The following is a 13,638-nucleotide window of genomic DNA, read 5'->3' as shown; positions in this document are numbered from 1 at the left end:
TGCCCTTCACCTTTATCTTTTAACAGGCTTCTGCTCTCTAAGAGAGGAGGTTGTAACAAGTATCTGACCACATGCTTCTCCATCTCTTTTCCCCCTTCTTCTTTCCCTTCCAGCTTATCTATAGTCAAGTTCTACAACCCTGCCTAGGAAGTAATTTTCTCTCCCTGAAGCGTGGCTGTCCATCTTATGTTTCTGCAATAATATTTTTAATGTCAAAGCTGCATTTGAACACTTTTTTCCCTTTGTATTACTAACATGACAGTTCCAACCTCCTACCAAGCCAGAGACACATGGCTCAGCTTGTCTAAAGACAACATCAAGTGCATAAAATATGAAAGAAAAAAGCATATTACTCTCCATAAAATAACGTTAACCTTGTTAAATATGAAAGAACTAAGAAAGTCCTCATTTCACACTTGCTAGTCCATAGATTCTATAATTGGATCAATAGGCCTTGAGGTCTGTTATAACCAACACTGAGGAATATTGACATATTGAATGATTTTGTGAACACTGAGTCTCCAATTCTACAAAGGCCAGTTAGGACGACCTTCACCTTGTGTTAGACTCAATTAATACTTAAGACTATCAATTGGTAAGTCTCAAAGAGGGCTTATTTCTTCACAATTTGGAATGGATTATCATTTTCCTCTTAACAGTTGTGTGATTTTAAGCACATTATTTAACCTCTTTAAGACTTTGGCTCATTCATAATATTGGGAAAATAATAGTGCCTAACTCAAGTTTCCAGGTAAATAATGAATAAGTTATATTGAAATGTTTAGTATTGCTTCTGACACATAGTAAGTACACAGAAATGCTAATTATTATCATTATCACTATCATAAGCATCTATAAAGAATAGTATCAAGATCAAATATGAAAGCTTGGAACTACAAATTATGAGAACTGGAAAAGATTTTCAAAGCCATATAGAACAACTGTATATAGCTCCTGTAACAAGTACAAACAGAATGTAGGAGTTTAGAAAGAGACAAAGACTCTGAATGGGAAAGAAGGTCAAACAAATTGCTTTGACTCTTCCCCTTGGTATCATTATGCCCTCAGATTGGTCTCTTCACCTCTATTGTCACTGCTGCCATCCAGATATATTGGACCCATAGGTGTGTTACTTACTCAAATCTATAATCTCTGATAAGGCTCTTGGTTTACCTTAGCATTGAAAAGGAAAGCTAATGATTTATTTTTACAAAAAATTTGTATTATTTTTTAATCACAGATGCTTATGAGAGAAATATTAGAAAACAGAGATAAGCAAAAGGAACAACCATTTCTGTATACTTCTTATCTTTTCTTCTACACACAAATGTATATTTTTTACAAAAAATCAAACTATTCTATTTATTTTCTCTTTATTATGTACCTTTTCATATTTAAAGAATAACTTAAGTAGAAGCCTTTGTCCATATATAAAGAGAGGTGGGAATTTTGGATTAGATGGTCTTTATAGTTTCTTCAGCCCGTGGGTCCTATGATTGATTTTGTAAAAAGATGCTTATTAAGGTAAAGCTGCCTGAAGACTTTAGTGGGTACTTATAGAATGATTGTAGTTGGCTATTACATCTCTCTGCCAATCTCTTTTGAATATGTATTTATTAGTATGGAGAAGCCATAATTGCTCTGTTGAATCCAAGGCATACGAATGTACAAGAATATTTGTAATTCCATTGCTCTGACCAAGGTGCTGAAATCAACCCTTGAAATTGCATTCCAGCTGTCAAGAAGCATAAGAAAGTGGTAATTGGTTTTATTGTATTTCTAATCCCATCCAAATGAAGCATATAACAAAGTACTAAGCAATTCTCAACATCACCTCTCCCAAAGAAAAGCAGGCTACTGTAACCAAAATTATAACTGAAGATTAAGATTAAAGCCATGCTACAACTCATTTAAAAATATTGAATGTTTGCAAAACAAGTAAATTTATATGACACATTTAAGAGACCATAACACAAACGTATACACACAACAGAACTTGCAGATAGATATTTTCAGGATATAAGTTCAAATTACTGTAACCTTAATGTTCTTATTAAGTGAATTTATGAAAATATATTGTGCTGCATTTCCTCACTTTACCACTGCATTAAGTTGTTAAATTCAGACAAGAGGCAAGGATCCCCTTCTGTGTCAATGCCTTTGCCTTCCCTGAAATTTCCTTTCTCTCAATTTCCGGTGAAATTTTTTCTGTCCCTCAAGTCTTCCCTTATTATTTACATGGTTTACCATCTAAATGTTATTAAATATATTTGACACATCTTAAGGGAGACAAATCAGTTCCATGGCTGGTCATTCAGCTATTATGTTGTCAACATCCATCTGTATCTCATTCCCTCAGTTAAAATTACTTAGTAACTACTATGCACCAGGGTACGCATTGAGGGAAAAAGGAAAAACAATGAGCATGGGGGATAAGACAAATATAAATATGCATATTACACACAATATAAAAATTATACAATTTCTATACAATTACACAAATATAAATATGTATAATGCATTTTACAATGGTACATTCCAGAAGAGAATACAAGTAGTAGTGGTGTAGAGATTAAATATAGAAAGAGATTACTTCTGACTTGGGAGAGGCAGTTATTGGAAGACAATGAATAAGGACTGAAGAAGCGGAATTTGATCTGGGCCCTGAAGGACTGTTAAAATTTTGACTAATCCAGATTGGAAGAGCATGTGAGAGGAAAGGAAACAGTGAGAACAAAATCATGCTGAAAGAAATTTAAAGTGCATGAAGTAAAGTGGTGGCAAATAAAACTGGAAAATTGGGTGATAATAAACAAGAGAGAGCCTTCTATCCATCCAGAACAATTTTACTGGGTTTACACTTATCCTTAGAAAACATGGGTTCATGCAGGCTTTTGAGGAAGAGAATTATCCACTCATAATTATATTTTAGGAAAATAAAGATAGCAATAAATGTAGCAGGCAGTGAGGAGGAAATAGAACAATTAGGAATTACGTTAATACTATTCTATTGGCAGTAATAATAGAGAAGAAAGTCAGAAAGGACAGCAGTGCATTCTTAACCACTCCTCCAATATACTGTAATTCTTGTAAAGAAAATACTTAAATGTTAATTCAATCTAATCATAACTTTCAAACAAAGTTGAAAATATTTATTATGATAATTATTTAAACAAACGCAATGTTAATTGAGTGTCTAAATGAGATATCAAATTTGCTCATTTTAGGAAATAAATATGTCTGTGATACATCCCCTTGTCCTCAAGAAGCTTATATCCTCGTTTGCGACAGAGAGGTATAAGCGGATAACTTATATATCACTATATAATATCATAGATGAAAGACATATTGAGCAGATTTAGCAATATGATATAGAGGAAGGAACACTACAATGAGAGTCTGGAAGTCTGATTTCTAATTCTGGTTGTCATTTATAGTCTGTGTGGCCTTGTGTCTTACGTCAGTTTCTTTAGAGAATAGACTCTGATACAGAGATTGGCATGCAGGAGATTTTCATGGGAGTGTTCTGAGGAACAACACATCTAGGGGAAGAATGTGCAAGTTTGGGGAAAGACAAAAAATGAATGGTGTTGCAGTCAAAACAAAGCCCTCAATCAAACACGTGGAGAGCTCTGGAGCTGAGGCGGCCCTTCAGAATTGAAGCAAAGGGCTTAATTTTTGTACCCTGACCTTAGAAGTCAGATTAACCTTGGGTGCGACAGCTTTCTTCAGCTGAAGTCAATTTCTGGAGAGCTAGGGGAACGGAGAGGCTTGATCCTGAAGGGGATTTTGGGTGATGCATCACTTACGGCATTCCTTATGTTGTACTCCTTGCACCGCTCAGATCCACTTGCCTCAATAGTAAGTTCATCCCATCTGGGAATATCTACAGTACTCTGGTTGATCTTTGGTCTTTTTTCCTCGAGAAACTTAGAGGAAGAATTTTAAAACTACAGAGCCCAAATAGTAGTTCATCTTGGGACTGCAGCTGATACTCATTAAATCTCTTATTTATTATCCACTCCAGATACACCTAAGCTTCTCCTAGCACCTATGCTTGTCTAGGTGACTTACCTTGTAGTGACCCAGACTGCCATCCTTCTATGGTATGAGGCCCTGATCACTATCATCTTCTCATCATGATCAGCAATGGCTGATGCACTTGTCCATTTACCACCATAATGTCCAAGAAAGTACCAAGAGCTGCTCCAGTGGGTCAAAAAATGTGAAGCATTTCCTCCTTATCACCACTGTGTAACTATAGCCAACTTTGCTCCCGATGACCAGGATGAACTACTGATGCCAGTGTTGTGATTCTTTCCCTTATCTGTTAGTTTCTTGGCATAAAGAATCCAAGTGATCTGGCAATAACCATAGCTTAAAGTTCCATTGGACTCTTACTGTATCTCTGGTGGAAGTGTTCCTCCTCTAAGAAGAGAACATCTAGAAACTGAGACTAAAGCACAAATTCTCCAAGTGAGTCAATGGGAGTGAGGGTAAGTGAGCTACTCCTACCTCTTCTTCTTTGACTTGGGACCCATATATTCTACTTGGGGGTCCAGTGCCATAAAATGGGCCACTTATTTAGAGGGTAAACTACATCCTGGAGGATAGAATATCATCCTTGTGGGTTATCACCTTCAAGTTGGTGCCTCATCTGCCTCTGCTTTATCGAGTTGTCAGATTCTGGGTGGGAGGATATGTGATGAACCATATGTCCACTTCTATACCTTCTGTGGAGTAACGTAGTTTCCTTTTTCTGAGGTTATATTATGCAGTATTCTAAGTGGTAGATCAAAACTCTATACGCCCTTAGATGTTGATCCTGGCCAAGGTCCTAAGAACTAGAAGGCAGGAATGTAACTTAAATGTGTATCTACTTCAGTCAAAATGAATTGCTACCCTTTTACGATGAAAAGGGTCCAATGTAGTCATCTTGAAATTAAATAATTAATTGATCTCCTTAAGTGATGGAGCCGGGGCTCTATGTTGATCTCTGCTGATGGAAGGTTGATACTAACCTACAGCTAGAGCTGGATCAGATTTGTGTAGTTGAAGACCACGTTTGTGTGTCTACCTATGCATAGCCTGTATCTCCACCATCAAGGCTGCTCCATTTATGAGCCCACTGTGTTGCACTGCAGTGTCAATGGGGCTTCTCTCAGTAGGTTTTCTCTGGTGGGTGTTAACTTGTAATAAAAAGATCTTCATACTTCATGCCTACTCCCATGGGGAGTTTTTGTTGTGTTGTCTTGTTCAGGAATGGGGTTGGGGGACAGATTCAGAGGTTTCCACTTTACCTTCCTCATTTCAATAGCTCTGATCCTACTGGCCAAGAAATCAGTATAGGGTTCTTCCAACAATGAAATATGTTCATTCCAATTATGCTTTCAAAGACCAAAGAAATAACTTCTGGGATGTCTCTGGACCCAGTGGACTCAATGTCAGCTAGACTTGGGCTAGAACTCCGTTTATTATCAAGTCCTCATAAGCACCCACTTTAACGGCAGGATCATGATAATGATTCAAGCTCTCAAATGTTAATATCAACTCTGTATTCCACAGTTCTCAAAATGCCAGAGCATTCACATTTTCATAGCTTACAGTTACCTGATTAAATAGCCATAAGTCCTTTGAGAGATTGGAGGGAATCATAACTGTATACAAATGCCATGATGTTCAAAGTCATTGCTCATGGGGCCTCAGCCTCTCCATTAACCAACGGGTTAATAAATGGAGTTTGCAAATTGGCTCAGATCTGGAAACTGGGCAAGAGATTGGGAGATTTATTTGAAGTGGCTGCTTGTACCCTTGTTGGCTGATCATTTATCTTTCCCATAGGAACACTGTGTCCTTTGAATCATTCTCATAGTTCTTGGTCTGCACACTGACTTTCATACTCATTACCATAATGACTTCAAATTTGCTGTCATCTGGCCTCTATTATTTTAGGATGTTATTATCCCCATTGCTATCAGTGATCCCAGTTCTTAGCATCTCCTATCATCTACCCTGGACTACAGAGGATGGCCATTACTCAGCTTTTCAAACACACTAGCTCCTTTTTCAATAGTGCATTGCTAATCACTTTGGTAAACAGAATCACAGGGGCTCTCTTTTGTAACATAAGCAACCATTATGTTTTCTGGCCTCACTTAGTAAATCATCTCTAGCATGCCCACTTCTCTAAGCATTCCTTCACCATCTGCCTTAGTATTTCTGGCATTTCTTACTTCACTTAGGTGTGGGCCATCATTTTTCTTCCAGTTTCCAACAGCCATTTTAACAGTGTATCAGTCCCATATTTCAGGGTTCTTCCTAAAGTACAAATCTTGTATTACCTATCCTTATTAACTTTCTGTCCCTCTTTGATCCAACACTTTTAGGATCTATTTCACTATGTGTACCCAAGATATGCTCATGTATGTTTTAAGAGAAGAAGTAAGGCATTCAAAGCATAGAAAGAGGATTTATAAATGATAATTATCTGTTAAGACTTAATGTATACGTATTGGCATTCTAGGCTAACGATGTTTCCCATTTACATGTGTCCTTATCCTTATTGAATGTGGACACATGAAACATGAAGCTTGGCCCCATTTATTCAATAGATCGCCACTTTCAATTCATATAACTTTGGGCATGGACATGCACACACAGACACACACATTCACACATATGTATATACCCACACGTGCTCCTTCCAAGGAGTAACAACAGGTTTAAACTAGGTCAAAGGATGAGAGGGAGAGGAGTTCCACCCCTTTAATGTTTAAGTGACCTCAGTTATGCATGAATGAGAAGAGTGAATTCAACTTGCCAAGTAGGTCAGCAGACAGCACTGTGAAAGATCAGAACAACCTGGTCATGGATCACCATTTCCAGCACTGGTCCATTACTTTCCATTTTAGTTCATGAACATTATCCATTATAGCAAGTCTGGGTTATCTAAGATGAAATAGTCTTATCCTGCCAGAAATAACATCAGTAGAGGAAGACAGAGAAATTGCTAATTCAAGATTGGAACTCTTTAGAACCTAACTTAACGAGGCCAAGTTAGAGCAACGTGAAGTCATATAGTCACAAGAGAAAAACAATAATTATGGCAGAGATGAGAAATACTGCCACTTTCAAAACAATTTTGAAATATGAAATCAGCAAAATTGATTGAGACTAGGTGTTTAAAAAGCAAATACTAAAATAAATGCTACTAATTGATAACCTCTTCTGAGAAACTCTGAACTTATTTTTTTATGATTATCAGAGTTTTGAGGATTCACATTACTGTTAACACTGTGGCCAAAATACTGTATTTTAATGAAATCTAAATATTCAAATATGTCTTTGTCTTTCGTAACTTGGCATTTTATCTATCATATTTAATGATGTAGGGTGTAGTCTTCTCCCTATGCCTTTTCCCATCTCTGCATTTGAAGGAAATAAATGTTGAACCCTCACCCCTCAGCATAAATCTTCCTCCAAAAAACCTTTTTTTTTTTTGCATGGTTTGATTGGAAGCATTAGTCCTTATAACGATTTGATAAGGACACTTGAAAATAGAGGAACACTGATTTCATTAAATGAAGAAAAGGGAAGAGTCCTTTTCAAATCTCTGTAATTAATTTCATTTTAAGCGGCTGCATTAAAGGAAAAAAATTCGTGAAAGATATGAGGAGGCTGGCATAACTAAGACCGCCCCCATGAGCAGGACCATATATTAAGCTGAACCATTTGAAATTTCCATTTCTGTAGGACAAATATGGTCTAATATTGTCAATTTCATATAGTTTAACTTACCTAAATAGGCATCTGTAATGTACTTTAACAGAAAAATATCTGTGAAAGTGCTTAGCACAAATTAAGCTGGTAAACAAATTACATAAGCAAAGAGCTAGAAGTAGCTGCTTCACATTTGCTACCATATAATTGAATTAATATTTCTTTTCTGAGAATGCTTGCCTTGATTGTAGAACAACGCTGGTTAATTTCAAAATTGACAGCTAATTCAGGTCATTTGTACCCATTAAGTACACTCTGGAGTTTAATCCCAATGTAAGGCCAGTAATCATTTAAAAATGCCAATCTAACCAAGAATGTGCTTGTTACTTGAAAACTCTGCTTCGGATTTCATTGAATGAAACACCCCTCCTCTCCATACAAAAGTTGGTGACTTCACTTGGAGACCTTCATTTGACTGTAGTATTCCAAATGTATTAGATAGTGAAGTTATAGTTACAGTCCTGAGTAAGAAAGCAAAGCCTCTAACTCAGCCTGCTTACTTTTGTGAATCATTGCTGCCACTTTTGGAATGATACTTTAGAGGAATGCAAATATTTTCTGCTTATCTTGAAACCACTGAAAAAGCTGTTATTAACATGTATATTTAAGCAGGTCAGTGCACACCAGCGTACAGCGATCTACTTATATTCCAATGGGTGCAAGCAAATGTCAACAGTGAAACAAGGAGACGATTCCAAGGCCAATAACTAAGAGACTCAGTGGCTGAAGTCCAGCATCTGGAATTACTAATGTGCTTTTGTAATGTAGTAAATTATAAAAGTAAGTGTTCAAGAATGACTCTCTTGAAAATGATTGTTTCCTAAATCAGGGTGGCAATATATAACAAAGAAATATATGCCAAATATATCTCCACAAAGTAGTTCCTCATATTCTCCTAGTGTCTAGGACAGTGATGAAAACATTTATTAGGTTTTCAGAAAGGGTTTATTAAAAGAATGAAAGAATACTAATTAACTAATTAATTGATGGATTCTTCACTGCTCACATAGTACCTCATATGTATGCAACACCTTGACATTTATCAAACACTAGCAAATATGTACAATATAATTTGATGCTCAGAGGATGTATAATGTACTGGAATTTGCATATAATTTGGAATGAGAGGATGAAGGGTTGAGTTCTGTTTCTGTAATTTTATCTGTTTAGATAACTTTGAACAAGGAAACACTCCGAGTCTTAATTTCCACATCTGTAAATAGAATTGATAAAACCTCTATCATAAGTGTTTCTGCAAGAATTAAGTGAGAGATTGCATGTAAAAGAAGAGATTTATAAAGACAATTTAAGTGTTAGAACGTCTAATTAGAGCTTCACTCTGGAAATTAAGTTACTTGATCAAAGTCCACAGCTGCAAATCCAGTTTCCAAGATGTGGGTTACAACAATACCATTATATGTCATTCTTATCATTCTTGTGTACCCCATAGAAGGACACATATAGTGTTCTTCACTAAGTCCATTATCCCTTAGTGAGGAAATTTTATTATGAACAACATATTTTAACATTTTGCTCAAGACCTCAAGTTCCTGTCTTTTAAAGATCACTATGGAGCTCTGTGAATGGTGTGTATTCATGAAACGACAAGGACCAGATAGCCAGATTTTCCCTCACTGACTGGGGAGTAGATCATTAGTACAGGCAAGTGTGAATGGTCAGATTCAGGAATTAATTCTCAAGAAAACTCCCTTTCCAAACCGTATCATAAATTTACAGATCAATCCTTTTTCATCTGAGCCAATATACGCCTGTTCTAACTTTTTAGTTTAATTTCCTAGCTCTGTGAAAGCCTTTCTAACCAGTTCTCACAATCATTCAGATATTTGCTAGTACCCACTCTGTGTAGAATTCTGTGCTAAATGCAGTGAAGAGTATGGGAGGGATTAGATTAGAGAATAAAACCTTGGCCTCTGCAGGTATGAGGAGAATACGTAGCTGTTATTCTTTGGTAGTTCAATAAACAGCGAGAAGCGCCTCTGATCCTTGAGAAGATTAAATCTTAAACACCAATAAACTACTCCCTCTTTTCAGTTAGCTTTATTTGAAAATAATTGGATGTTATCACTGACAAATCTATAAATAACTCCACATGGCATTTTCAGTTTTTAGACTTTCCTATATTTTTCTACAGATTGCAACCAGATGCAGACTTCCCCTCCCAGGAACCTTTTCTTTTGCCTTGTAAGTTAAACTAGATACTCCTGATTTTATCTCCCATGGAACCCTGAACGTTTTCTTTGTGGAAATTCCTACAGTTTGTAACGATTAATTTATTTTGTGTCTATCACCCCCATTAGAGTGTGGGTCCTTGAGGGGAGGCAAGTGCTCAATGTTATTCATCTTTTATTGGCTCAGGTCCTATGACAGTAACTGGGATATACTATTGTTCAACAATTGTGTTAAATGACTGTATGGATCATTCAAAGTATTTGTCTCAATGGTCTCCCTTTTCATTAACTTTACTTACATCATTTTCCTAGGAGGGGCTTTAAGGAAGATCTGGCATTTTAGCCAACAAAATAAAAACTTCCCCCTGTGCTCATCAGAGTTAGATACAGAACAGGAAAATTAGCTTACTATATCACTTTTTTTACAAAAATCATGAGGGAAAAATGAAAGCCTTTGAAACTAAACAAACTCCACTTGTCCTTTATATTTTCTCATACCATGCAGAAATCATCGCAGGTTGATTTCATCCCAGATCTGAGCTATAACTAAACCTTCTCATACACGCGGCATGGTGCTTTCTCTTTGGTTTTGCTGGCAGAAACTTCAAAGATTTTGGAGACTTGTCCCATCATGAGGACACATGTGATTCTTCTTGTGAGGATAACGTCTGATGGGGACTGTCGGGAATGGCATCTTAAAGCATGGTAGTAGAATCAGAATAGTCAGGGATCCTAGGGGAGAGAAGACCATGCTTTTCAATGTAGGGAAGATAAATATGGAAGTCTGGTGGCCTAGAGGATTACTCTCTCCTCTAAGTGATTCTGCGTTCTTTGCTTTTTTGTTTCTTTCATATTTTTTTCTTCTGCGCTGCTGTGGATCTCTCTGGAACGTGCTGTTCATTGTAGCATGGATGCATTCAGCAGTTTGTGGCCCGCTGGGCAGTTTTACTTCATTGCCAGGTTGTGCTTGCCAGCTTTTGTTGAGAAATAACAGGAGGTCATACACGGTGTCAAGAAAATGTTGGCATAGTTAGAGAAACAGGTATTGTATTAGTTGCAATGAATTCAGACCTCTGATGGTAGGATTAATGAAATCCGTGTCTGGCACTTTCCGCAGCTCGATGAAGCTTACAATGAGCATAGCCTGGACACCAGAGAGGCTTAGCAAGCTCCCTGGCCCCCGGCCTGCTTGATCAAGCCAGACTGGCCCAAGGTACTTGGGAAGTAAGTGCACGCCTCCTAAAATGTCTACCTGGATAAGGAGGGGCAGACAGAGGTGAAGGAAAAGAAAGAAAGAGAGAGAGAGAGAAAGTGAAGGATGGAGGGTTGGAAGGAAGGAAGGAAGGAAGGAAAAGGGAGACTACAGACAGAATTTCATAAAATATCTATTCTTAGCAATTCCAAACTGAGCTAAAATAAACAATAATAGTAGCAGTCCTTTATTAATTGCTTCACTACAGAGGAGTCACTGGTCCAAAAGCTTTACATGTATTAATGAATGTAATGTCACAAACACACAATGACGCAAGTACTACTTACATCCCCCTTTTACGGATGAGGAAGTGGGGCACAAAGAGACTAAGCAAATTGCCCAAAAGTTCACAGCTAGAAAAGGGTGGATGCAGCATTTGAACTCAGAAAATCTGACGGCAGAGTCTGTGTTCTTCAGTATTGGGCATAGCTGCTTCTCTCCATAGGCTGCCATTCAGACTTTGTTGGTAACACACAAATACGGCTTGGTGGGCAGGGTGAGTGAAAAGTGGGAAAGAATCTTAGAAATACGGAATGACAGAGCTGTGGTAGACCTCAGAAAGCAGGAGCTTTAAGGAGAATACTGGAGTCAAGGAATGTACACATCCCATGCTTTGATATGGGCAATTGATTTTTTTTCTAACTTTTATGTGTCATGCCACAGAAGCACAGCTTCGAACCATCCTCCTACTCAGTACAAACTGTCTGCCCTTTAGTCTTTCCCTTTCCTTACAGAATCTGGAGACTGTACTGCTTTTAGATATCATTTACTTAAATTCCTGAATGTGTGAGTGGGGAAGAGCAGAGAAGGGAAGGACACAGTTACACAGAGAGGCAGTGGGGATGAGAGAATCCGGGTCTCCTAAATCCCAGGTGAGTGTTCTCTGCATTCCACACACAGAGAAATTTAAGACTAGACAGCTTATCACAAAACCATGATGAACCAACATGGAAAGAGGCTCCAAGAGAGATGGACAGAAATTCTTCCCCTTTCAGGGGGCCATAATTAACAATTATAAAACTCTTATGTTGCTTTATTTCACGTTTAATTCACCATCACATGATAGCCATCCCTACCTCATTTTCCTTCTTTGTTTAGTGTTTCCAGAATTTAGGAGAATCCACGTAGCAGCTACATATGCAAATCTAGCCCGGTTACACTTAAGTTTGCTTGTGTAACTTTATATGGTTACTGTATTTCCCTCTCTGCCAGGACTCGTAGACTGAAACTTGGGCTCCTGCTAGCTGTCTTAGAAATCTTCAAAGTCGGCTCTGAAGAAGATCATTTAAAAGAGAAAATGGGTAAAGACAAACCATTGAACACATCTGTATTAACATGCTAAAGTCCCTCTCCTCTGATGGGGCCAGCAGGATCCAGAGGCGGACCAATCGAATGCCATTAATTAAAGGTTCAGTTTACTTTTCTTAAAACTGTCTGTTAAACACCATGGTAAAAACATGGAAAAGCATTATTGCATTTCTGAACTGTCTCTTGGACAACATTGCTTCTGAAGACAAAATTTTTAAAATGTTAAATGATTTTGTTCTTTACTATGTACATGCTGCTAATATGTATATACAGAATGAATGAAAAAATATAATGTTGAAATATTCTTATAAAGTTATGTAAAGGAACAGATACAGGGTTCTGTATAAGTTTTAGAACGCATGAAGTATAAAAATATAAAATTACTTGTAAATTTGGGGGACCAGAAGACCTTACTCAAAAGTTTAAAAAGTGATTTTTCTCTCTCTTTTCCAGATAACCAAGCTCAATATTCTCAAAATAACACCATCATACAGTAGCTCTAAAATTTATTAGGTGAGGTATGAGGGACCATCTAGTGTATATAGAAGGTAATTTGGTGTATTATTATAAAATAATTAATAGTATATTTGAATAAGTTTTTGTATGAGAATGAAATATACAAAAATTAAGAATTACCTTAAGTTGATTTTGCCAAAGTCCGTAGTGAATAATTTAGCATTTACTCAGTAGTTTGTGCTGCTTTTTATTCATATATTGCATTTGTATTTGCATTATTGCCTATTTAGGATTACCCACTTTATTCTATTAGATTCAGCATCTTTTACCAATACAAAAATTATTTGTATTATTTATCATTTTAGTCATAAAATATATCTACTAAAGCAAATCTGCTTTCATTATAATTTCTTTTCTAAATATTATTACTTATTTCCATGTTTATCTTTAAAGCATCTTTTTGAAGTTAAAAATTTTATGGATATTTTAATTTAAATTTCATTACGATTTAATTAATTTGGAAATATTAATATCTTTACAACATTTAGCATTTTTATCTAGGTCAGAATGTAATGTCTTTTCTAGATATCGTTCTGTAATGTGTTTTATTTTCTTCAGACTTTTTAAGATGTTATTCCTAGTTTTAATGTTTTG

The sequence above is a fragment of the Equus caballus genome, chromosome 19, assembly GCF_041296265.1.
Source record: "Equus caballus isolate H_3958 breed thoroughbred chromosome 19, TB-T2T, whole genome shotgun sequence".
Lineage (NCBI taxonomy): Eukaryota > Metazoa > Chordata > Mammalia > Perissodactyla > Equidae > Equus > Equus caballus.
Note: the sequence above shows the minus strand (reverse complement) of the source record.